This window comes from Lynx canadensis, chromosome D4 (assembly GCF_007474595.2).
Source record: "Lynx canadensis isolate LIC74 chromosome D4, mLynCan4.pri.v2, whole genome shotgun sequence".
Taxonomy (NCBI): Eukaryota; Metazoa; Chordata; class Mammalia; order Carnivora; family Felidae; genus Lynx; species Lynx canadensis.
The window spans coordinates 9566044-9593724 of NC_044315.2; the positions used below are offsets into that span (position 1 = coordinate 9566044).

The 27681-nt window shown below is 38.4% G+C and overlaps 2 long non-coding RNA genes across 5 annotated transcripts in view; one reads left to right on the forward strand and one right to left on the reverse strand.

The window, feature by feature from the left end:
• The window catches only part of LOC116738438, a 305676-nt gene that overhangs the window by 259899 nt on the left and 18096 nt on the right, over window positions 1-27681 (reverse strand). The window lies entirely within an intron of this gene.
• LOC115499743 lies at window positions 4189-27250 on the forward strand. Its single transcript, XR_003964281.1, has 3 exons — window positions 4189-4201; window positions 6781-6785; window positions 27197-27250. It is a non-coding gene; the product is annotated as an uncharacterized LOC115499743 (long non-coding RNA).

Genomic DNA, 27681 nt, shown 5'->3' on the forward strand with positions numbered 1-27681 from the left:
ATAACTTACATTTAAGTTCTATTTAATATTTTTCCAATGAGAGAAATGAAACACCAAGGAATAACATCTTGTTGGACAGGGCTGAGGTTTAGACCACTGTAATGGTCCAACATTTTGTTCACCCACCACGAACCAATTTTTGCCCCACTTGGGGCAATATTGCCTCTGTCAGGAAGCCATGTTCTACTCTGCTCTGTTGTATGTATTGACCTCCAATTTGAGATGTTCATTCTTGAGATCCTTTCCTATTCCCTGGAGAAAGCTGTAGATAAAGTCAGTAAGTGATAATACATCGCTACTTAGGAAAAAGTGGTGTCACTTCATTGTCTTCAGAAACTTCTCAAATTTTTATACTTGGGCTTCAAATAATTATTGTCTTCAGTTCTTATTGTCTTCTTATTTTCAAATGAAAATATCTCTAATTTTTATAACTATTATGTATACTTATTACAAAAGATGTTGAGACTAAATAAAGTTATAAATAAACCACTTCAATCATGATTTCGTTGTACACTTTAAAATAAATCCAGGTTTTACACACATAATCCCAATAGGTACATTTAAAAAAAAGGAAATGAATCATACATTTAAATATTTTCCTGTAATCATTTTACTCTCATTTTAAAACATGTCACAAATACACTTTCATGAGAGTAAAACAGATCTGGATTTTTAATGACAGACTAGTTTTCCATTAGGCAAATACATCATAAATTCATTAATCAATCACCTATTGGGAGATATTTACATTGTTTCTAGTATTTACTATAGTAAAAATATTCTATGAGGAATATCACCTCAGACGTATGAGGGGTATCAACTTGTACATCATAACATCTGCACATCTTTGCCTACTTGACCCATTATTTTCTAAGAATGTATTCCTAAAGGGAGGACTGATGGCTCAGGGCACCTGGGTGGCTCTTCTGGTTGGGCAGCTGACTCTTGATCTCAGCTCAAGTCATGATCTCACAATTTGTGAGTTGAAGGCCCGAGTCAGGCTCAGCACTGACAATGTGGAGCCTCCTTGGGATTCTCTCTCTCCCTCTCTCTTTCTGCCCCTCCCTGACTTGGGCTCACACACTCTCTCTCTCTCACTCTTTCTCTCTCAAAATAAACTTAAAAAAAAAGAAATGCTGGCTCAAAAAGAATTTAAAAGTTAAAACACAAGTTAAAGTTGGTACACATTGCTATACTGCCCTTCTGTCTTGTTGCTATGGATCAAAATCGACATTGACTGTGCTCTTAAATTTTATATAAATGACCTCATAGTCACTGGCTCATATTTGAAAACCTTTTTATTCAATATAATTTGAGCTCTACAGTTGTTGAGATATAAAAATTAATTCATATACTTATCAATTGTTGTAGAATATTGTTCATCTGAACCCCATTATATCTAAGCTTTTATTGGTGTGCTTTTAGATTCGTTCCAATTGTTTGCTATCACAAATAATGAACATTCAAATATATATCTCCTTGCACATGTGTGAAAAGGTTACTGTATAGAGTATACCAATCCCGAGAACCTCTGGGTCACTAGTGAGTACATACTTTGAATTTTGCTACATGTTACCAATTCATCTTCAGCAGAGCTCATGCCAAGTTTCACCCCAAATTCAGCAGGTGTGTTTTAGAATTCCTGCCTCTTTTTTTCAACCAACATTTGGTATGTTTAATTATTTTTATTTGGGTAAAATGATACCTTGATATTCTAATTTGACTTGTCCTAATTGCTAGTGATATTAAATATATTAAATATACTTTAAATGTGCTTATTGGCTTTCTATTTTCTTACTGATTTATGGAACTCTATTAATAACCTGGAAAATTTGGATTATTTTAAAATTGTTTTTCTCTGCCACCAAGCAACAAAGATATTTTTCTTAAATGTTGTGATGCTGTATTTTTACTCTAGGATTTTTTTTTGTTATGATATCAGGTAAGAATCACACATAACGATATTTTTCATACTTTCATAGCATCATCTATTGGATAATCATTCTCTTACTGATTTGTAGAACTACCCGTTGTTTTATTATAATACAGCAACTTCTCATATTTTTTGTGGGTTTCTTTCTTGGCTCATTATCTATTCATTTGCCTACTGCTTCTGACACTGTTTCAATGTCAATCAGCCCAATTACTATGGCTTTATAAATGCTTTTGATATTTGTTATTATGTGAATAAATCCCACTTGTGTTCTTTCTCATTGAAGTTGCCATGATTATTTTCTTGGAACTCTATTTTTTCATATAAGCTCTAGGACAATTTTGTTAAGTTCATGAAAAATTCCGTTATGATTTATTTCGGAACTGTACAGGTTGAAGCATATGGATTAATTGTGGGAACCACTGACATCTTTATTATATAAAGCCTTTTAATATAATAATATTTTTTCAGTTCTTTTTCCATGCTCTTCAATAAATGTTTATAATTTTCTCAAAAGTACATTAATAAATATATGTAATAGTATATTTTAATAGTAATATATAATAGTTATATTAATAGTAATAAAATTAACAATTAAAACACCTAATAAACTATATTATTAATGATATACATTGATAATAAATTACCTATATATTATATATTTTTTCTTCAAACATATGGCCAGTTTTTGCCACCTTCGTATTAGTTTCTAAGGCTACTGTGAACAAAGCAACATAAACTAGATGCCTTTAAAACAACAAATAATGTATCATCTCACAGTTCTGAAAGTTATAAGTCCAAAATAAAGGTGTCATCAAGGCCATGCTCCCTGTGAAATCTGCAGAGGAATCCTTCCCTGTAACTTTCCTCCTTCTGGTGGGTTACCTGCAATCACTGATGTCCCTTGGCTTACAGATGCATTGCTCTAATTTTCCACCTTTACATGGCTTTCTCCCTGTGTGTTTCTGTCTTCCTTTGGCTGTCTTATTATAAGGACACCGGTCCTGTTGAATTATGGGCCAATGACCCTACTTCCAAACAAAGCTACATTCTATGGGTTAGGACCTCAACATATCTGTTTTGAGGGGACACAGTTTAACCCATAATACTTCTCTTCCACAATCTCAGTCCAAGCCACAACAATCACCTGGAATGCTGAGAAGGTCTCCAAATCACTCTTTCTGTCTCCATACTGACTCCGTGCCTCACAGCTCACAGGCACTTAAACACACACAAGTCTGTCCCCACATAGAACGCCAAATCATTTTCAAGTTTAACTTCATTTATATCTATCCCCTATTTTAAATCCTCCAATGGCTTCTCAGTACCAGAATAATAAAACCCAAACTTCTTACAAAGACGTATTGGGCCCTACAGGATTGGGTCCTGCTGTCCAAACTCCTCTCACCCATTTCCCTTTGGGTCTTCTGGTCTTTGGACTGCTGTTGGGACATTTCAAGCTCACTTCTGTCCTAAAGTCTTTGCCCATGGTAATCTTTCTCTTGGAATATTTCCCTACTTCTGCTATCACAAAGGCATCATGTAATTATCTTTTCCTCTCTACCATATCCAATTTTCCCTCTCTACTGGATTATTCCCAAATAACTTACAAAAAGGCTTGAACATGGGAGACAACATAAACGTACAGAAGACAAAGAAACCCACACCTCCTCCTTGATCCAGGTGACACCTTATGTTTCCCTTCACTTTATGGCAAAACTCTTTGAAAGAGTTGTCTAGATTCAATACCTTCAATTCTTGTCTTCCCATTCTTTTCCTCTTTCCCTTTGGAACTTGTCATTTAGAAAAGTCTAAAAAACACTCCTGTGCCCATCAACTTCAACAGTTTTTTAAATATATTTATATCTAAAAAATTCTGAGTATAGTTGACACACCATGCTACATTAGTTTCAGGTGTGCAGCACAGGGATTCACAACCCTCTATGTTACACTGTCTCAACACAACTGTAGCTGCCATCTGTCACCTCACAACACTACTACGGCACAATTGACTATATTCTCTGTGCTGTACCTTTCATCCCCTGACTTATTCATTCCTTAATTCGAAGCCTTACTTCCCACTCCCCTTCACCCATTTTGCCAACTTCAACAATTATCAATTGTGTCCAATAGTGTTGTGCTCTGGATTATTTTGAAACAAATGCCCCATATCATACAAGTTCATTGTAAATATTTTAGTATGTACCTCTGAAGATAGAGACCCTACTTAAAAAAATCAGCTACAACATCTAAACAAAATTAGCAAAAGTATTTTAATATCATCAAGTACTATCTGGTCTGTATTATTTCCCCAAAAGCATCAAAACAGAATTCTGTGTTCACTAAATGGCTGGTGTTGGCACTATTGCAGGATCTTTTTTAGTCCTGACCATGGCCTTGTTCCTACCTCTTCCATGGAATTAATTTTGTAATTTTGCTTACTTGGGGAGGGGAGCAGTTTACAAATATAATTAGGTACATTCGCTCTAATATGTGCACAAAAGGAAAAGTGCCATGAAGGTCTACAAGTATGAAAATACATAAAGAAGAAGAGATAATTAAAAGAATGTAAAGTGTTCATAAAATGCATCATTCAGATAGTGAAAAGGCAACTCCCTATTTCAAGGATATTTACTATATCTGTAACTAATAAAACACTCATTTAGACAAAATTTTGTATAAATTTAGATTAGAATTTGTAAAAATTTAGATTTTTACGAATGAATAAAAAATGTACACAACATAAGAGTAAAAGAGAGAGAGAGAGAGAGAGAGAGAGAGAGAGAGAGAGAGAATTGAATAGAACAGGCCCTTTGCTGAAAAGGATACCCAAATGGCTCATTAACATAGGAAAGGTACTGAACTTCCTTAGCCATCAGAAAAACACAACTTAATTGCTAATATGAAAGGTTGAAATTTAAAAGACTTAGGAAACGAAGTCTTGACAAAAATGGTGAGAAACTCTCTCAAACACTATTCAAGGGGGTTTAAATAAAGTCTTTGGAAAACCAGAAATTTCTACTAAATCTGAATGTATGTATACCACTTGACCCAACCATTCCACTCCTCGGTGGATATTCACAGAAATACATTTGCAGGAGCACCAAAGCTTGTCACAATCTTCACTGCGCTATTTTTGCAATAGCAAAAAGACAGAAACAACCCAAATGTTCATTAACAGTAAAATGGACACATTTTGATAAAATCGTGTAATAGGATACTCTACAGAAATTGGAATGAATTTGCTGCTCTTAAAAAACATGGATAAAACTCATAGATATAATACTGAAGAAAAGAAACCAGACACGAAACTCATACTATAAGACGATGTTTATATAATATCCAAAACTAGGCAAAGTCTATCAATGGTGAGAAACATCAGGAGAGTGGATGCCTTTAGGGAAGGATTTGATGACTAGGAGAGGTTACCAAAGGAGCCCCTTGGGTACAGATAATGTTCTACTTCTTAAGGTGGTGCTTAAATGGATGTGTTCACATGGTGAAATGTGGGCTGTACATTTATCATTGTTCACTTTCCTTGTCTATATGTTACATTTGAATAAAAACTTAAAATGAAAATAAAAAGTAGTCCTGGTCTTTTGCAGGCAAGCACCAAGAATAGCAGGGGGGAAAAGATAGTAATTCTCAGCACAACAAAGACAATCATTTGCTAATGGAGAATGCTTTTTCTCTTTGGGGTTGGTTTAGACTAACATCCATCAACCTATATGAATGCAGAGGGCATGGCCTTCAAAAACATGAGTGACAGTGTCAGGTATAAGGCAGTGTAGATTAAATGGGTAGCAATGTTTCCACACAAAACACAAAACCCAGTTACTTCCCCTTTAAAAACACTGTGCACATAACTCCCAGACCAATGGGTATCCACAGGCTACAATTGCTGGGACTATTTTGTCTGCAAGGGTAAACAAAAACAAAAATATTTATGTTTTCACATGCCTTTTCTTTAACAGGTCTACTAGTATAGGAAATAGGACTCTCTGTGATGCTTAACTGATGGGTATTGTAAAAGAAAATTCAACTGGAGAAGCTACAGTGAACCTGGTCCATAGGACTGGAGTCCATTTTTCTGGCTAGCAATCATGAGACTGTCCACCCTGTTGAAAACCAAGGAGCTATTTGACAATGCAGGATTTGGAAGGCAACAACGGATAGAAGCACTTCCTGTGGGAACAAGTATGTCTTCTCTTCAGAAGCCAAACTTGACTTCTGTTTTTAGGTTTGAAGAACTTGAGGGCATATCATCTTAGGATGGTGAACTGGAAGAGACCTTGGAGAAGCCAGGGGTCTTGGAATGATAAAGTAAAAGATATCCTGCTGACTAGCTAGTACCTTCTATCTATAGTAGGATGAGGAGATTTATGTTTTAACTGATATGTTTGGTATATGAAAAAGAGCACCAGCCACAGAGTCAGAATCACAGAGCTCTGCCACTTACTAGGTGCTGTGTGACTAAGTTACTAGACCTTTCTCCATCTATAAAATGACAAAGAATAACTCCCATGCTGAGTGAGGAGGCATGAATCGTAGCGCACAAAAGAGATTTCAAGAAGTATCACTTGTTTTCCTTAGAATCCACTTTGAGCCCGTCTCTATCCCAGGAAGAACTAGGTGGCCCACTGTAAGGGAGTCATCTGAAAGGGGTTTCATGAAAGGACTATTTTGAGAGCATGAGCAGAGTTGAGGAAATGAACAACAGAAAGCAGTGCAGGGTTTAACAACAGCACAAAGTCTGTGACTCCTCTTAAGCCCAAATGGTCAGGGCCAAAAAAATGTCACTGGGTCAGTGACACAACTGGAGCCATAAGAGAGGGGTTGATAAGCAGGATCTGTGGACCCAGGGACACAGCCACCACCAGCACAGAGGCCTATAGGAAGAGGGCTAAGACAACAAGTATCTGAATTCCACTCCTCCTATCTTCATATATCTGCTACTGGTTTCCCACTGGCTGAATCCAAGGGGAAGTCAGAGGACAAGAGAAAGTGGGTGATGGAAAAGCAGTTGGCCTCCCATGGTTCTAAACAGGGAAGACAAGAGCAGAGCAGATGCACATGTGGGACACACAAAGAGAAAGTCACTAGCAAATGACTTATTTTTGCCTCCATTCCCAGTCCTGCCACAATCAATTTTAGTCATTATTTGCCACCTGCCCCTACCCAATCCACAGGGGCTGGGCCAAGCTCCTGGGGTGATTCACAGTACCAAAATATTCAGCAGCCCCTGTGGTCAGTGATTCATACTAGCAACTTTGTTTTGTTAATGTTTATTTATTTTCAAAGGAGAGAGAGTGAGAGTGGAGGAGGGGCAAAGAGAGAGGGAGATACAGAACCTGAAGTAGGCTCCAGGCTCAGCACAGAGCCCAGTGCAGGGCTCAAACTCATGAACCACAAGATAATGACCTAAGCCAAAGTCGGACGTTTAATCAACTGAGCCACCCAGGTGCCCCGACACTAGAAACTTCTGAGTGTCTATTATCTCAGCTCCCCAATGATTCCTTCAGGTCTAGTGGTCCAGGTGAATTCTCCATGCCATGACCCAGAACCTTTGAGGAAGCTACACTTCCCTATGGCCTGTCTTTGGCCTCCATAGGTCATAATTATTTCCAGTGAAGGTCATGCCATCTTGCTAAGGCACACTCAAGAAACAAGTGTCCTCCAGCCTCTGGAACTACTAACCTTTGTCTACTCAGTTTCTAAGCATCCTATTTATCTATCTATCTATCTATCTATCTATCTATCTATCTATCTATTATCTATGTGTCTATGTATCTAACAACCAAGGACAGAAGCTTTTCCTTCTCCTTAATCCATCAGCCTTATCATAATCTATAGTAAGTTTGAGCTTTCCTAAAACACCCATAAAATCTTATTTTTCCAGCAGCTTTTATAAGACAATGAGGTGCTGAGGACCTGCATTTAAACCTAGAATAGAAACATTCATCCTTTTCCTACCCCCCCACCCCACCTCACTTTTTTAAAGTCATGTCAGCATCTGTCATGCTCCTAAAACAGCTCCAGCTCCTTTCAGCCTCAGGGTATTCATATTTATTGTTCTCTCTTCTCAAACATGTCTCTAACTCAACACACATCCTGGTTCCTCTGCACACTTTGGCTCTCAGCACAAACGTCTTTTCCTCACAAAGGTCTTCTTCAGCAATCCTGTTTTAAAGTCTTATTTCTGCCAGCATCTCAAACCATCCTGTACAATTATTTACTGGTTCATTATTTTTCTCCTGCAACTAGAGGTCTGTCCTTTTGATCTCATTATAACACTTTATGCTGGCCCCAATTCCCAGCACATAGTAGGACTTAATACATATTAGTTGGGTGAATGAAGAAATGAGTGGATGTATCAGTAAACCCATTTGGTGAAATGAATTATCATGAACCATCTTGCTCCACTGCCTTCCTTGGAGGGTTATTCTAAGGATCAAATGAGATAAATTACATGGAAAGGTTCAAAGTGTTCAGTGAATTTTTGTGTTATTCTACCAGTGGTGCCTTCTTGCTAGTCTGCTCCTGACACCAGGATTTTGAAGCCCTTAAGCATTCATTTTTATTTCCTCAGAAGAGAAATGGCATGTGGGCTCTTAGATAAAGCATGAGAAAAAATCGAAGTGTTGTGGAAAAATTATATATTCCAGTTCTTTTGAATAGGAAGGCTCTCAAACTGTTAGTTTCTAAGAGATGTAGCTTTAAGTACCATTATGTAGACAGAAACAGCTGTATGGATATAATACACAGGGAAATACATATATACATATACTTGCACAATATCTATATAGGCATATAGAAATGAAAAATTTGGCAAGTACAAAACATAATAAAAATAATGAGAAAATAACATTCACAATCTCTTCACCCAAAGACAACTGCTACTGATGCTGTGGTATAATTTTCTACCTCCTTTTATTTTCCCCTTCTTAAACTTAGGTTTTATCACTTAGCTTTACAGTTTTTTTTCATGCTATATTGCTTATAAGAACAATATAACTCACCAAGACTCTGGCTTCCCATTTTAATGAATAACTAGAATGCTCTTATTTAGTGCTCACACAAAATAGAGTACAAACTTGCCTTCCCTTCTTCTTCTTTCTCTTCCTTATCCCCTTGTTCCCTCTCTCCAGTTCTCCCCAGTCCTGGGCAGTGGCATGTACTTGGAAGAATAGTTGATCTAGCAATGTTTGGTCTTAGCAGACTGCCATGTTGAGAATTTGCACTTGAGTAAACAGACCCCCCCTCCCAAATTATTATGACCCAGCCTTACCCAAGTCCTTGCTTAATCAAGCCATGAGCTGCTGAATAATATTCTCAGGATACCTATTTGTGTAGGAAGCAGGGGAAGAGGCAGGCGTCTGGAGCTGGGAAACAATAGCCATAAAAGGCTAACATTTATGGAGCACATCCAATGTCCCAGGTGCTCTGCTAAATCTGTGTCTATGGCCTGTCTTGAAAAATTCTCTCAGAATTCCTTGGTGATGATTACTATTCCTTTTCTTCATTTGATAGATGAGGAAACTTAGAGAGGTTAAGTAACATGCCCAAGCTCACCGTGTAGTAAGTGGTAAACCTGCAACTTGAACCCAGTGGTCTAACTTCAGAGCTTCAAGAGGAAAATGAACTTGGGGAGATGAAAACAACAACAACAACAACAACAGAAGAGAGATGAGTGCATGTGAAAACTGATTTTAGAAGAAGAAAAAAAAGACAGTCTTGTACATTTTTATCCTTTCCTAAGAGCACAGACTTTATTATCTCTCTCTAAAGAGATATTTATTTTAATAATAATATTTATTAGAGATATTTATTTTAATTAATCTAAGAGATTATTTATTTTGTCTCCAGAATGGAAGTGTCCTATTATTCAGAATGAGTTAGGGGCACCAGGACATAAGGCATTTTATGAAATGTACCTTCCTCCTCCATTGCCAACTGCTCTGCCCCCTATTCCCACCAGCTTAACCAATTTTTGTGTTGGGAGAAATTTTTTTTATTTAAATATAATTAACATACAGTGTCATAGTGGTTTCAGGTGTACAAACAACGGTTCAAAAATTCTATACATTACTCGGTACTCAGTGTAATAAGCCTCTTAATCCTTTTTATTTATTTCACCCAACCCCCACCCACCTCCTCGTTGGCAGGCACCAGTTTGTTCTCTGTACTTAAAAATGTGGTTTATCCTTGGTCTCTTTTTTTCTCTGTTTCTTCAACTTATACAACTCAAGGCCACACAAACAAATAAGCTGATTTAAAGATCAGCTGGATATGTCTTTTCCAAAGAAGACATACAAATGGTCAGCAGACACACGAAAAGACGCTCAACATCACTAGTTAACAGGAAATGCAAATCAAAAAGGGTAAGAGGATATCACCTCACACCTGTAAGAATGGCTAAACTCAACAACACAGGAAACAACGGGTCTTGGTGAGGACTTGGAAACAAAGGTACTTTAGTACACTGTTGGTGGGAATGCAAGCTGGTGCAGCCACTGTGGCAACCAGTGTGGAGGTTCCTTAAAAAATCAAAGAGAGAAATACCGTATGATGCAATAATTCCAAAGGGAAAGAGCCGCGCACCTCTGTGTTTATTGCAACATTATTCACAACAGCCAAGATGCACAAGCAACCCCAGGGTCCATCCATAGATGAATGGATAAAGATGTCATACACACACACACACACACACACACACACACACACACACACAAATGTTGGAACAAATCTTATCTGAGCAGTCATGAGGGTTCTCCAAACAGATGAAAAGGACAAGGATTTCTTTTTCCTTCTTATTACTTTTCACAGATTCAATGAAGTCCTACCATTTCCTGGTTGATTAAAATAAAACAAAACAAAACAATTATTCTTGTCAGAAGTTTGCTTCTTGTGGCACTTAAGGAATTCGGATGGTGTGGCAAGGCTTTTAAAATTCCTTTATTGTTGACACCCCTCCTGATGACTGATACGCTGTCAGAGTTCCATCTGCAAGCTGAGACCACGAGTTCTGCACAGGCAGCAGGGCTCAGCAGTTAGGCAACTTGCCTTTCTACTTAGTGCAGGGCTGTTTGCGTCACCCCAGGACCACTCTGATGGCAAATTTAAGAGAAATTCTAAGAAAAGCATACACATAAAGATAAAGAGCAGTGGCACCTGTTCCAAAATACCCACGAAAGGTGACTAAATACACACAAACACTTGAGCTCACTAATTCAGTGTCTCCCTCACCCTCTAAAGATCTCTGATTCTGTCTGTCTGTCTCTCTTTCACACACACAGTCTTAAAGTCATATACAGTAAAACCTTGGTTTGTGAGCATAATTCGCTCCGGAAGTATGCTTGTATTTCAAAGCGCTTGTAATCCAAAGCGCTTGTATATCAAGGTGAATTCCAAGAACCATTTGCTCAGTTATAACCATGTGATATTTGGTGTCACGAACTTCTCGTATTGCAAGATGAGTCATTTTTTTTTTTAATGTTTATTTATCTTTGAGAGGATGAGTGGGGGAGGGGCGGAGAGAGAGGGAGACAGAATCCCAAGCAGGCTCCAGGCTCCGAGCTGTCAGCCCAGAGCCTGACGGTAACCTCAAATCCATGAATCCTGAGATCATGACCTGAGCCAAAGTCGGACGCTTAACTGACTGAGCCACCCAGGCACCCTGTGACATCACTCATTTATGAAGTTAAATTTTATTAGACATGTTTGCTCATCTTGCAAACACTCCCAGAACAAGTTACTTGTAATCCAATATTTTATTTTGTTAAAGTACAAACACCATTTGTTTAAAATACTCATAACCTACCTTTAGTAATTTTCTTTCTTCTTTTAAAATTATGTTTAATCCAGATATTTCTTCACTATAGAGTGTGAATTACATGCTGTAGACAGCCTCAGAGGAGAAATGAGTGTATCTGTAGCCATATCATAACCATACATTTTTTAAAAATTTATTTTAAAAAAAAAATTAAAAAAAAAAAAAAAGTAGGGGCGCCTGGGTGGCGCAGTGGGTTAAGCGTCCGACTTCAGCCAGGTCACAATCTTGTGGTCCGGGAGTTCGAGCCCCGCGTCGGGCTCTGGGCTGATGGCTCAGAGCCTGGAGCCTGTTTCCGACTCTGCGTCTCCCTCTCTCTCTGCCCCTCCCCCGTTCATGCTCTGTCTCTCTCTGTCTCTGTCTCAAAAATAAATAAACGTTGAAAAAAAAAATTAAAAAAAAATTATTTTATGTAAGCTCTGTGCCCAACATGGGTCTTGAACTCACAACCCAGAGATCAAGAGTCACATGCTCTACTGACTGAGCCACCCAGGTGCCTCTATAGCTGTATCTTTGTATAATTATTATTTTTTAATGTATAAGCCTTCCTTGCTATCTCAGATACATATGCCAAATTTCTAACTCTGAAGCTTTTGTTCAACCTGCCCATAAAGGCAGAAGACATTCTCTATTATGTGTATGAATCTCTTCTTGATTCTTATGCATGATTTAAAATCCAAGTCTTTCTTGGTGTGTATATATATGCGCACACACACACATGTGTGCGTCATGTTTTCCCAAGGGACCATATGTTTGGGGAGAACAGAATTCCACTGTATCACTCCTTACTCTTATATAGCTTCACAACACAAACATTATTCCTACAGGTAAAAGCCTGGTGTAATGCTGCTAGCCAGAAAGGATGCAATTATTAGTTTCAAATTTTTTTTTAACGTTTATTTATTTCTGAGACAGAGAGAGAAGAGCATGAGTAGGGGAGGGGCAGAGAGAGAGAGACACAGAATCCGAAGCAGGCTCCAGGCTCTGAGCTGTCAGCACAGAGGCCAATGGGGGACTTGAACTCACAAACCATGAGATCGTGACCTGAGCCGAAGTCAGTTGTTCAACCAACTGAGCCACCCAGGTGCTCCAAGGATGCCATTATTAGTACCTGTCTCATCTGCTAAGGCCAACACTGTTAGGGAATTCAGTCCCGTGGAAAACGTGCCACTGAGATTTCTCAGATGGGCTTTGTTAGAACATAACATCTACACTGAAAATAAAAGTTCCCTCAGTGATCCTCTGTGTTTCCCCAGTTAGTCTAATAGTTAGTGCCGGTGACGTCAATTTCAGTGAGTTCCAAATGCTATTTTAGGAAGTAGGTGACCCCTATATCTTGCACAGATGGTGCGCAGGGTAGAAAAAGGGAGTGACAACTGTCATGGGAAGTTTTTAATGGTGTTTTTCTGATTGTATTTTGACACTTCATCTCTAACACAGTCTCTATGAAAAATAGTGGCAGATATTTTTGAAATTCATACTACTTTTACTGCTTTCTTGATGTATAATTTATTAATAATATAATTTGCATATAATAAACTGCAGATATTTAAAACATACACTTTGATTAGTTTTACATATGTATACACCAGTGAAACCATCACCATAATCAAGATACCAAAAATATCCATCGCTTCCAAAAGTTCCCTTGTGTACTTTTTCAGTCCATCCCTACCTCTGTCCCCATCCCCAGAAGCATTGTCACTACATATAAGTTTACATTTTCTGGGATTTTATGTAAGTGGAATTATACATGAGTGTTCTATTTTTAGTCTGACTTCTTTCACTAAGCAAAATAATCTTGAGATTTCTCCACGTTGTTTTATGTATCTATAGTCCATTCTTTTTAAAAGTTGAATAGAATTCCATTGTATGATGCGCACCATTTTGTTTATTCAATCACTGGCTGATAGACACTTTGATTGTTTCCCGTTTAAAGCCACTATGAACTTTTATGTCCAAATATTTGTGGTGACATAGGGTTTCATTTCTCTTGGGTAAATACCAAGGGTGGAATTGCTGTGTTATAGCATAGTTGTACGATAGCTTTAGAAGGAAAGAACCAAACTGGTTTCAAAGGCAGCTGTATCATTTTACATGCCCACCAACAATGTTTTGACAGTTCTAGTTGATCTACATTCTCACCAACACTGGGTATTGTCAGTCTTTTTCACTTTAGCCATTCTCAAGAGTATGAAATGGTGTTTCCTTGTGGTTTTATTTGTATTTCCCTGATGACTAGACAAACTGACCACCTTTTCATGACTTAACGGCCATAAATCTTCTTTTGTGAAGTGTCCGTTTATATCTTTGCCTATTTTTAAAATCTTTATTTTTGACAGAGAAGAGAGAAGGAAAGAAAGATTGCATGAGTGGGGAAAAGGTCCAGAGAGAGAGAGAAAGAGAGAATCTTAAGCAGGCTCCATGCACAGCAGTGTGGAGCCTGACACAGTGCTCGATCCCATGACCCTGGAATCATGACCTGAGCTGAAATCAAGAGTTGGACACTTAATCCACTGAGTCACCCAGGTGCCCCATCTTTGCCTATTTTTTATTAGAATTTCCTTCTGCTTATTCTTGACTTGTAAGAATACTTTATGTATTTATTCCAAATACAAGTCCCTGATTTGATTTATGTATTTGTCATAATAGGATTAAAAACTTACTTTAGAGTATGTTTGACTACAATTACTTGATCAGAGGTCAGAAATATTGATGAACAAGTAGAGGTTTTAAAATCATTCACTACATTTTTATGTGGTACCTTCTAAGTACCAAGAACTCTGTAGGCCCTGGTAAAGAAACACTCCTGATAAAAATACTTCCTTTTAAGGAGCTCCTTGTTAAAGAGGAAACCAAGACATTAACAAACATAAATCTACAATAGAAAAAAGATTCTATTGGGAGGGGAGAAGAGGGAGCTGTGAAGTCGTTCTGCCTTAACATAGAGGTCAATGAAGATTTTGAGAAGGGATGCCATTTGTATTGGGCATCTAAGGATAAAAAGAAATGCACCACATCCAAAGACTATGTAAAAAGAGTATAATCACAGTGAGATATTATATTAACATAGAATGATGAAGCATTTATTATTTGCATGGGAACATCTTAAACAAAAATGATACACATCACAGTAGGAATCCTGGATCATCTGGAAACAGCCCTACCAACATCAGTTGCGATGGAATTGCATTTCCCTAAAGCAGTGGTATCTTTATAGGAAAGGTACATGTTCCCTGGTCCCTAGATAACTGCCTTGTATTAATTAGTACTCAGTAAGTATGCTAAATAAGTTTAATATTAAGTAAATAACTGTTCAATTGAATTAACTAAATAAATGGATGTTTTAGCTCACTGGAGGGATTCAAAGATGATACAACAGAGACTTATTTTTACAAACTGGTAAAGTAGACAGGCCCTGTGCCATGAACATAGTGGGCATGAATACAAATGGGGGAAAAAACGTTCCCCCTTTCTAAAGCTTCCCTGGAGTTTCCATCCAGGGGGAAATAATTGTAGCCCCTGCTATTCCGCTATAGCAGTTTAGTCTTACCAGGTGGTAAATGTCATCTTTCTATACAGGACTGTTTTGTTACAGACTGAGAGCTAATGCAGATAGGGAGCATATCTGTTCATCTTTGCATTTCCAGTATTTCTTGCAAATAGCTCAGTTCCTGGCATGCTTTAAATATTCCACAAATGCCTACTGTTTGGGGAGAAAATTAAAAATACTTAAATATAAAACCATGCTTAAACTAATCAGTGTCCTATTAGATGTACATACAATGTTCTGTGAAAGGTCAAAGGAAGAAGTGAATAATTACATCAGGCTGGGATGAGGTAGCATTAGCAAGAGTTCTTAATGGAAGGGAAGGATTTGGGTAAGGTGTAATACAAAGAAAGAGAACTTCAAGTAAAGGAAACAGAGTGAGCAGAAATGGATATGGACTGAGTTTCTACGTTAAAAGAGCCCAAATGGATTAGGCCAGCCCTAAGGATTCATTTATTAATGGACTCATCAAACAAATACACATTCAGCACTAAAGGCAATTGAAGGCCATGAAAACACTTTGTCAGGGAAGAATGCCTACCCCTACAGACTAAGCAAGCAAGCACACTGGTTTGCCAAAGCTCCACAGTTGCCAAAAGTAGACAAGGTTCAATGGATCCAAACCCATTACCCATGGCACAGCAAAGAGCAGTAGCATCTGCATGGTTGTGGTGGTTCCTCTGACCCAAAGTCCCCCTGTCCCAAAGATGTCATGCAACGGACACATATGACAGCTACACGCACAGTGGGTTATGGTACCACACGGGCACCCACAGCTCAAGGCTCAGCACATTTTGTAGCAAGAAAGCAAGCAAGAAGTCCCACTCCTCCAGGGAGCAAGCCATCTCAGGCAGTGAGGATACAGCTGCCTTGACCTACTTACCTGCCCATATAACTAGCTACAGGAGTGGCTCAAAGGCAGAGGATGGTTAGGCTTTGCAGCTGACATACTCAGTAAAGATATGCAGGGATCTACCTGGCTCACAGTGGATGGCCTCCCTCAACCTACATGAAGGCCAGAGTAGAAGTCTGGCTTTTCATCTACAGGTAATAAAGACTTGTTAGAAAGTTCTGAGCAACCAGAAGATTAGAGAAGGGCTGCCTTTAGGAGTGGAGAGGAGGAGCCCAGTGAGAGAGCTCAGTTAGAAAGGGGCTGTGATGGGTCACTGTTCAGCAGAAGCACGGGAAAGGAAGAGGGAGGAGAGATTTCACAGCAGTTCCAGGTTTCCTGCAGGTATCTGGCTTGTGATGGTGCTTAGTGTGAGAAAAGTAAAGGACACAGGATAAAGGGTGAATTGGGGAAATTGGGGCCACGTGGAAATGTGTGGAGGCTGGAGAGAAGAAAGGAGGTGGGAAGAAGAAATGACAGGTCTATAAGTCAGTAAGACTAAAACCACGAGTTATCCAAACCACGCTATTTTATCCCCTTACAGTTCTAAGGCAGGTAGACATCTGGCCTGATATCATCCCGGGAAGCTGATGCGACAGCTCAGACTTCAGCTTCGGCCTTCCCCACGTGCCCTGTGATGTGTAGTTCTTCCACGTCCAGCCACTTCCCCACCAGTCGAAATCCCCCTACTAAGCAATGCAGCACACAGAACCCTTGAGAGCTTCAAACGTCAATAAGGCTGCCTTAGGGTCATGCCACCCACTCAGTGTGGTGGATTTTTCTGTCCTGGCCTTAAAAGTATTTTATTTTTCCACTCTTGGCACTGTCGGACCAAGAAAACAGATATTCCTGTTTGCCTCTTGTTTGGTTGTTTAGGTTTTGTTTTGTTTTGTTTTGTTTTCTTTTGTTTTCTTTTGTGTCTTTGTCCCCCTGCTGGTGAATCTGTCTTTTAACAGTTTCATTTGTGTCACTCTAAAGAGTGAATCTGGGAAATGGTTTTCCCCATTCACATGGAAATTACAGAGCCATTCGCCATCGCTTAGAAGCTGACAGGTGAAACCCACAGCAGAGATCTGTTCAGAATTATTCTACAGACAATGAGGACTCTAAGAGGGCCTTGCCTCCTATTTTTATGCTGTCCTTATTTTTTAACAACAACAACAACAAAAAATCTGGCAATTGGAATTTAAAGTGGAAGATTAAACAGTATTTGTCATAATAAACACAGATGGGGAGGACTTTTCCGTCCTTCACTTTACCTGCAGGAACTTGCACAACTGCAATGCTTTTGTATTTTCCTACACAAGAAAGAACTAAAGTCAGGGCATTTAATTTTGACCTTTAACTATTTCAGGACTGTCTTTCTTGAAGAGTCTTAGCAAAAGTCTTACTTTTAGGTACCTACACTAGATTGATTTCTCTGAGATGGGGAAACAATGTCTAAGGGACTCCTTTTTTCAGAATGTAAGGTAAGGTAATAAGATACATGTCATGTCTTAGCCATTATTTGGTACAGTTTATCAAAACTATACCTATTAAGAAATGAGCACAAATAGTCCCGAGTGAGAGAAAGATCTAGAAGATCTGCATTTTATTCTGAGTAACAGCACTGACCAGCCCCTGGCAAATCAGTTAATCCTTCTGACCTTCGGTTTTCCTCTGTCTTCAAGTGGGAATAAAACTACTTGGCTGTCTGCTTCACAGGAGTACTAAAGGATCAGAAGAGGGAATATAAGTGAAGTGCTTTGAAGGATTGTGAAATTGATTTCCAGGAACTCTAAAAACTGAAGGTGATAATGCCTGTTTTATGTACTTTACTGCAAAAAAAAAAATTATTTTAGGTTTGTGTTGTACTCCTGAAGTAAAACACATTCGGCTAGTTCTGAAAATAATTTTTTCCTAAGCGAATGATAGGACGAAGTCCAAGAAAAAAACAGAGGTCACTGCTGTCCTTTTCCAATATTAATTTTCTAGGTGGTGGGTAGATCCAAAAATAACCCAGAGGAGAAATAGAGAGAGGCTAATGGATGTGCATGAGTGCTGGGAGGTAAGAAGCATGCAGGGATTAATCTCTGGACTTGCAAAAAGGTAAGAGGATCATCTTGTTTGCCCGATTAAGGCATTATAAGGTGTGTTACTGTCTGACATACCGAGACACCAAAATTCATAAATGTTACATTAACAATCCTTTATTTGAAAATGAGGGCAAGAGGTCTTTTTTCCCCCCAGTTCTTTCTGTTACCCTTCAATTTCCCCATGGGTCCACACTAAACCAGATTTGAGACTGCCCATCTATAAAAGAGAGTGTTTGCAACATGTTGCATAGTTAGGAGAAAATAAAGACCTGAAAATAAATATTCTTGATTTAAGCTGCCATTTGGCCACACTGTCCCTTGCTGTGGAGAGCAAGATTACAAAGGGATTACAAAGGAGTCAAACTTAACTTTGAGGGTCATAGATATGTTGGCAATCTTTATGGCCATGATTATTTCACAGACTCATTCATATGTCAAAACTTATACATTCTACACTTGTTCAGTTGATGCATGTGTATCTTAATAAAGCTATTGACAGTAATATCACAATTTTTAAAAATAAAAAGTTATGTAACATTACATATCACACCTGTCAAAGTGGCTAAAATCAAAAGCCCAAGAAACAAGTGTTGGTGAGGATGTGAAGAAAAAGGAACCCTTTGCAAACTGGTGCAGCCACGGTAGAAAACAGCATGGAGGTTCCTCAAAAAATTAAAGCCAGAAATATCATATGATCCTGTAATTCCACTCCTGGGTGTTTACCTAAAGAATATGAAAACACTAATTCAAAAAGGTATATGCACCCCTATGTGTACTGCAGCATTATCTACAATAGCCAATTATGGAAGCAACCCAAATGTCTATAGATGAAAGGATATTACACAGCCACAATGGAATATTCCACAGCCACAAAAAAGAATGAAATCTTGTCATTTACCACAACATGGATGAATCTAGGGGATATCATGCTACGTGAAATAAGTCACAGAGAAAGACAAATACCATATGGTGTCAATTATATGTGGAATTTCAGAAACAAAACAAGGAAAAAAAAAAAAAAGAATCCAAAAAACAGACTCTTAACTAGAGAGAACAAACTGATGGCTACCAGAGGGGAGGTGGCGGGGGGTGGGATGGGTGAAATAGAGAATGGGGATTAAATACCACACTTAACATGATGAGCACTGAGGAATCCATAGAACTCTTAAATCACTATTTTGTACACCCAAAACTAATATAATACTGTACGTTAATTATGCCAGAATTAAAAAATTTTAAGAAGCTATGTAACTTTATAATAAATTATTCTTGGGTGCCTGGGTGGCTCAGTTGGTTGAGCGTCCGACTTTGACTCAGGTCATGATTTCACAGTTTGTGAGTTCGAGCCCCGCATCGGGCTCTGTGGTGGCAGCTCAGAGCCTGGAGCCTGCTTGGAATTCTGTGTCTCCCTCTCTCTCTGCTCCTCCCCCACTCATGCTCTGTCTCTCTCTCTCCTTCAAAAAATAAATAAATAAAAAACATTAAAAAATATATAATGAATTATTCTTAGAGGGAAGTCAGTAAGACTATTATTTTCTCATCTAGTGAAATGTAAGTTTTCTTTACCTTTTAACAATTTAAAGGCATTCTTAAATGATATTTTATTTACCAAAACTTATTTTTCTTTTACATTTATACTAGTTGTCTCCTGTTGCCCATTTGAGTGACTGATTAGTCTATTAGTTTTCTCTTGTTGCATAACAAATGACCAAACATTTAGTGACTTACAGAAACATGTACTGTCTCATAGTTTCTATAGGTCAGAAACCCAGGCATTGCCTCAATGGGTTCTCTACTCAGGATCATACAAAGCTGAAATAAAGTGAATAGACAGGGCTACAATCCCCTCCAGGGCTGAGAGCCCCTTTTTCCAAGTTCATTCAAGTTGTTGGGACAATTCAGTTTCTTGTGGTTGTAGGACTGAAGTCCCATTTTCTGTCTGGCTGTCACCTGGAAACCATTCTCGCATCCTAACTGTATAGCCCCCCCACCCCACGAACAGTAGACAATGGGACTTTTTGTTAATTCCAAGTTCACAGCAGCTGCTCCTGTGTCTTTTAAGCATATACTTGATTATATCAGGCGCAGCCATGAAAAACTCCTTTCTGATTAACTGCAAATCAGTTTATGAGGAACCTTCAATTACAGTCTACAAAATCCTCTTTTCTTTAAACTGTATGGTAATCATTGCAGTGATAGCCCATCATATTCACATTCCCTGCTCTCACTCAAGAAGAAGGAGTTATGTACAGGGCATGTGCACCAAGGAGCGGGAATCTTGGAGGCCATCTTAAAATTCTGCCTACCCAAATTATTTGTAACTAAAGCAAGATTTTACACTTTTTTATACAAACTTTCTCTTTTTCTTCCATGCCTGGGTTTCACGTATTAAATATTCATTCTAACTTACTTCGTCGTCTTTGGTAGAAGCAAAACAGTAAAAACAACGAAATGACACAAGGAACGAGGAATGCTGAAGTGTGAGACTAGAAGTTAAGTCTGGTCAATGGATGCTGTGGAAGTTTCCAAACTGCTGGCATGGGCATTCTGTGCACATGTAAAGTGGCTTTAACTGAGAAGATAATCAGAAATCCATGGCTGTAAATAAGAGACAGTACCAGGGAAAGCCAGAACCAGACACGAGCAGTGATCCAGTAGGCGCAGGTTTGGCTGAGAAATAATGATTTTGCCTAGTAAAAGGGGCTACCAAGTAAACATCACAATATCCAGAAGCACACCACAATACAGTTTTTAGGGGACAAAGAGATTGGAAAAAGTGCTTTATCTTCATACATCACACCATCAGGTGCGTAATGTTAGGCAATACAGCCAGGCAGATATCTGATTGGTCAATGTGCAGATAGGTGTTCTGAGCCCAAACTTCAGCTCCTGGGGAAGTGCTATTGGCAAGCACAAGTAAGTGTGGGAGGTATTGGGAATAGACTAAAATATTAGGGACATTACCAAAAAAGGGAACAAGGGGAGCTCAGATGAATGGGCAGAAGGAAAGATTAGAAAGCAAGAACTAGCTTAGGAAGTCAAACATGGGACCCACATGCTGAGAATAAGGGTCTGGACACAGACAGCTGTATCAGTCAGGAGAGGTTATGCTATGTTGCAATAACAAACAATCCCAACATCTACTACAATAACAATTAATTTCTTCTCACACACTCCTGTGGACCTAGTTATCTTTCTGAAGCAACTATCCTCCATGCAGAAACTCAGAAGTTTAGGCTGATAGAGCCTCCACTATCATGTAGCTAAACTATCCTTTTTATGGTTGAGGACAGCTTGAAAAACATGAAAGTAAAGGACATTATTTCTGACCACATTATGTTGCCTGAAATAAGTTATGTGACCATTCCTCTCCCTGTAAGCCTGGCAATTTTGATGAAGAGCACTATTTTTGACCATAAAATCTGGTTATAACATAGAAGCTACCTAACCCAGGCATTTAGAGCAAGATTCTGGAGCCAAAATGTCTGGGTTTGAACCCTGACTCTTCTTCACTAGCAGTGGACCTTGGGTAAGTTTGCCTTACCTTCCTCGTCTTAAAATGAGCAACATTACCTACTTCAAAGGAGTGTTATGAGTACTAGGTAAGTTAATGTCATGTGTTTATTAGTTTGTAGTAAGCACTATGTAAGGACCATCATTATTAGAGAACAAATATAGGGACCCAGCAGTTGGGCCAGAAAGAGGCAGATTGTCAGTGGAACTGATGGGCGGTTGCAGTCAGTTTTTGGCCACTATATCCCTATTCAGTCTATCATTTCACTTCTTCTTCAACTGTTATACTGTTCACAACTGCCATAGCCCATGCTATTGCCTCTTCCTCACGGTAACTTTTATGTCTCATTCTAGATGGCAGTTCTATAAGCTGTTCTGGAAATCCTAGAAATACTGCCCATCTCCTCCGAGGGTAGGAACAAAATAATAATGAAATAAATTAAAATAATTTATCAACTGTACTAGGCAGTGTGCTTGGCTTATATATATATATATATATAATATATATATATATATATATATATATATATATATATATATATATATATTTACACACACACACACACACACACATTGCCCACCTACTTGGTAGGAATATACCAGTGAACAAAGTAAAGTGCCTGCCCTCATGGAAGTTACGCCAGTGTGAACAGCTATGTAAAAGGCATTATTATGAAAGTTCATATTAGAGACGTTAAGCAACTGGCCCAAAATTTCACCACTAGTTCACATCAGAATCAGTATTTGAAACCAAACCCATTTAATTCCAGCACCTACTAATAACTGCTGGATAATATTTTCTCTGGGTTCCATTAAGCCATTTGGAAATAACTCTCTAGTAGGACGAAGTACATAGCTGCAGAGTAATTATTCTGCTTTCTTAATGTCTCCCCAAAGAAACTGTGAGCTCTTCAAGGACATGTACAATACTGAATCTAATAAATTAATTGTGACTTGTTAAAGCCCTCAAAATGATTCCAGGTTTGAGAACTGGGTCTACCAGTTAGCTTCAACTGAAGTAGAGACTGGAAGTGAGTTAGGGGTGGATCTGAACATAGAGGAATGAGCTGCAGGAGGCTAAGAAAATGTGGGAAATAAGGCTGCCATCTGACAGGTTACTTTAGGCCAAAATGTACAGAAAGCAAGTCTATCTTGGAATTTTGGCCTTTCATTGTTGCGTATCTTTACTCCATCCTGCAGCCCCTCTTTCCAGACAGGCTAAACTCTTTACAAGGAAAACATTGTTGATGACAACAAAAGGATCCCTAATAGTAGAGAAGTATATATAAAATTAAGAAGCATTCCAGACTCCCAAGCTGGTGGGTAGATTCTTTCGAAGGAAGGAAAGAGGAAGAAAGCTTCCCAGCAACTTTAAGTTGCAATGCATGGGCAACCTCTCTTCCTGGCTGTAGGTGAACCCAGAGAACAGGCACAACCTCCACCAAAACAAGGTAGAGGTGGTGTGTAGGCATGTATGTGTGCCCTCTAATGACTAACATCCTCCTGTTTGCTATTGCTGCAGAGTGTTACCCTTAGCAGCGGTGATTCCCCTATAGCTATTGGTGAGTCACCTACAAACTAGAAACTCTCTTGGGCAATCAATCGTGGTACTTTGCCTGGCTGAATTCTTCCATGAGTGATCTATACAAGACTCTTTATAAGGCTAGGATGATAAATGAAGAATCAAGAGGATGAAAATGCAGAGATTCCAGACAGGATAAGCCAAACATATTTCTTTCATGCTGTACCTAAAGAGCTCTGTGATTCCCTAGTAAGAGGAGGGTGGTTATGATGTTTGATAGCAAACTCACGCTGTATGTATGATTTATAGGTTTCTGTGTGTATGTTGTATGTATCCACCCAGTAGATGATCTTGTGTACCTATCATCCAGTATATGCTACTGCTAGCCCCTACTGGTTCACAGGAGTGGATTGTTCACATTTCTTTGTAACTCCACATTCAGCGATATTACTGTGGTTGTTTGAAATTGGCCACAGTGGGAACACTTACACAGTAGAAATTGGCAAGCACTAGAAATTAGGGTTTTTCTTTTCTTTTCTTTTCTTTTTTTTTTTTGGAGAGTCAGTTATTAAACATTTACCAGCATACCACTAGGCAAATTCATCAGTATATGTACAAGTATATGCATATATATATATATAGGCAAGTATGTATATGTGTATATATACATGTGTATATGAGTAGAGGCATACATATTATATCATCAGTGAATGCTTCTTCCAACTTAATTCTATAGTATGAGTTCATTCCTCAAAAATATGGTAGTTATCAAAATATTTTAACTTAAATGGACCTCCTTGCATAATATAAAAAGATAAATATATGCATATTACCAATTTTTTCTATAATTACCCTGTAGTGGACAAAGATCAATGGTAGTTATGAATACATATATAAAATAAGAAAATCTCAACTGACCATTATAAGTAAGATCACACACTCAGGGTGAGTATACAATGTAAGAAGTACTGTACCTCTGTAACAGAAACAGTAAACCCATTTGAAAACTCAGGTCATTAATGTTTCAACATTCTGTACCTTTAAAAACAGGGTTAATGGTGTCCAGGGCTCTATCTCCACCAGGAAGTCAGCGCCCACGGTAAGGAAAGATGGGTTTCTGCCAATGCTACATGCAACCTGGTAGGCCCTGGAGTTGCTGTTGGGCAACCAGACATCGGAGCCAGGTGCTTATGACTTTCTCTAATGACTTGTCAACACAAGTAATTGGCCCAAGCTCCAGTGACTCTCAACAATGGAAGAAAACTCTCTGCAAATAGGGGAGGGTGAGGAGAGAACTTAAATCAAACTTGAAGCTTAGGACCTGCCAGATTTAATCCCTTTTTCTCTCCACTGACAGAGCTAATGAGTGGATTGCAAGATTTTACACCTTACCTCTGCTGTTTTAAATACCTCAGATAATAATAGAAATACATTTATATAGTGCTTTATATGTGTTGGCTCATTTAATCCTCACATCAATGCAAGAAAGAAGTATTAGCCATGTTTTACAGCTGTGGAAACAGAAGCTCGGAGGGATCAAATGACTTCTCTGAAATCACACAGCTGGTAAATGAGAGGTCTTCCAATTCCAAGCTCAGTGCTCTTTCCTCTACATTTTCCCGGTGCTTGATGAACTGACATGGAATCCTGCTTTTTGGCAACAAGAGGAAGTCAGTCATCAAATGCAAGTAAGGTGAGAAAAATTTAGGAGCAGGTGTTCCCCAGCCCAGGCCTCACTGGATTTTGCCCCTGCCTCTTCCAATCTTCAGTGTTCCCCAAACCAGAACCAGTTATCAAAACGTGAGAACTCTGAAATTCAAATGCTCATTCACACTCATGCAGAAATTAGCTGTAATAACTTAAACTATTAGCCTGTCTATAATTTCACTTTAGAGGTTACTAAAGCCTTAAACAAGAGGAATAGCATTTGGGCAAGTGGTAGACATCAAGTGTGTGGCTCCAGAGCTAGAATACCTACAGTGCTAGCTATGAGTATTTACATTAACTAGCATCATTTACATGAACGGCTTAATTTCTGTCATCGTAACCTAGATGTGCTAGGAAAAGAGTCCTGTTAATGGCTTCTGCAGATCTGCCTACAGACCTGCCTAGTTCCTTCCAGCATCCTCACCTCAGCAGACAAATCAATGGTCATAGTTCTCATAGAGATGAATTAATATTTAGGCTCCTATTTTGTTCAGTGGTGTCATAAAAGTCTTCTTAGCATCAACGTCAATCTCAGATATTTGGATTTTTTTTTCTGTCCCTGCCTTCCTCCTATACACAAGGATTCAAGAGATATAAATTAGGAGTTGCATGTGAGATGGTGATACTTGATTCTATTCCTGCCCGCCCTGTCCTTTCAAACTGGAACATGATTGCTTCTTTTAGTAATAGAGTGGATTGGGGTTGTCATTTAGATAAATGCAATATGGTTTCACACCAGGTCCATTTTAAGTGAGTAAGAAGGAACTCCCAAGAAGTATCTCCAACGAAGGAGAATGTTGGTGCTTTGATGTCATGCCAAAGACTACATTTTGAAAACCAAGGTTTTCATGGCAAATCCAGGAAGCAGAATCTCTTACTGTCATGAATAAATATGTACCATGTAGCATAACAAAAGCAATGCACGCCTGATATTAAATGGAGTCCTTGTTCTCTAGTGGCATCTTCAATCACAAACCTAATCAGGCATGTCATCTATTCTGAAAGAGTCTAAAGAGTTTGCTAACCACAGCTTGATTGTCTTTCCATTTTGTGGGAGTGGAGAGCTGCATTTTTGGAAGCCTCATATATAAAGCTATTCTACAGTTTCTTTCTTTCTGTATAAAACCCCCTAAAACCCTTCTGAAACATGTGGACTTATATGAGATCACATTAAAGATAAGGTAAGAAGAATCACATTTTTCAAATATTTAATTCCACGGAAAAGAAGTAAAGAAGATATTTCCAAGCCATGGAGAGTATGTGGAAGAAAGTTGTTAGCAGAAAAGCAAAATAGGAAAATGTGGTCTGTGTTGAAATTGACTAGGTCCAAGGAATCTAAAAATAGTCACTTAAACTTGGCTCATGTAGACTTCCATAGAAAACTTGTGCCTAAATTTTGTTTGAAATGTAATACTGACAGTAAATTAAATGTAGCTACATCTAACCCTGAAAGGGTCTCCATAGTAAATATTCACTGATGGCTGATGCATGGTATTTTCACATAATGATTAGAAAAACTATCAGAAAGCTTCAGCCCAGCAAGTTCAGAATCATCTTGGTTACACACAGGATGAAATTTTATTACATACAAGTACTTTTTCAAAATTATATGAACATCTTATGTAGAATTCAGAGTCCAGAGATGAACACACATATTAGTGGCCAACTGATTTTCAGGAAGTGCACCAAGACCATCCAACAGAGGGAAAAAATAGTTCAATAAATGGTGCTGGGACACCTGGATGGATATCCACACAAAAGAATGAAGCTAGAACCCTACCTCTACTACCTACAAAACAAACAAACAAACAAACAAACAAACAAACAAACAAAACTCAAAATGGATCACTAACCTAACACATAAGACCTGAAACTATAAAACAATTAGAAGAAAACATAGACATAAATCCTGATGACCTTGGATTTGACAATGACTGCTTAGATATGACACGAAAAGTCCAAGTAACAAAAGAAACAAATAGACAAATTTGACTTCATCAAAATTGAAAACATTTACACATGAAAATATGTTCTCAAGAAAGTGAAAAGACAAACCTACAGAATAGAATATATTTGCAAATAGTATCTCTGATATAGGGTCAGTGTCTAGAATACAAAACTAACTTTTACAACTCAATAATAAAATGGCAACACAACTGAAAATTTGGCAGACAATAGGAACAGACATGCCTCCAAAGAAGCTATATGAATGGCCAAAAAACACTTGAAAAGGAGCTCAAAAACTTGAGTCACTTGGGAAATGCATATCAAAATCACAATGAAATGCTACTTCACACCTACTAGAATGGCTAGCATCAAGAAAAACAATGAAACGTAAGTGTTGGTAAGGATACGGCAAAATTGAAAACTTTTTCCATTGTTGGTGGGAATATAAAATGTTATAGCCATCAAGGAAAACCAATGGATCAAATTCTCTAAAAGTTAAACATAGAATTATCCCATGACACAGCAATTACATTCCTATCTACATACCCAAAAAGAATTGAAAACAGGTACTCAAACAAGTACTTGTACATAATTGATCATAGCAGCACTATTCTTAGTAGCCAAAACCAAAATGTTCAATAACAGATGAATGAATTTTTAAATGTGGTAAGTCTAAGGGTGCCTGGGTGGCTAAATCAGTTAAGCGTCCAATTTTG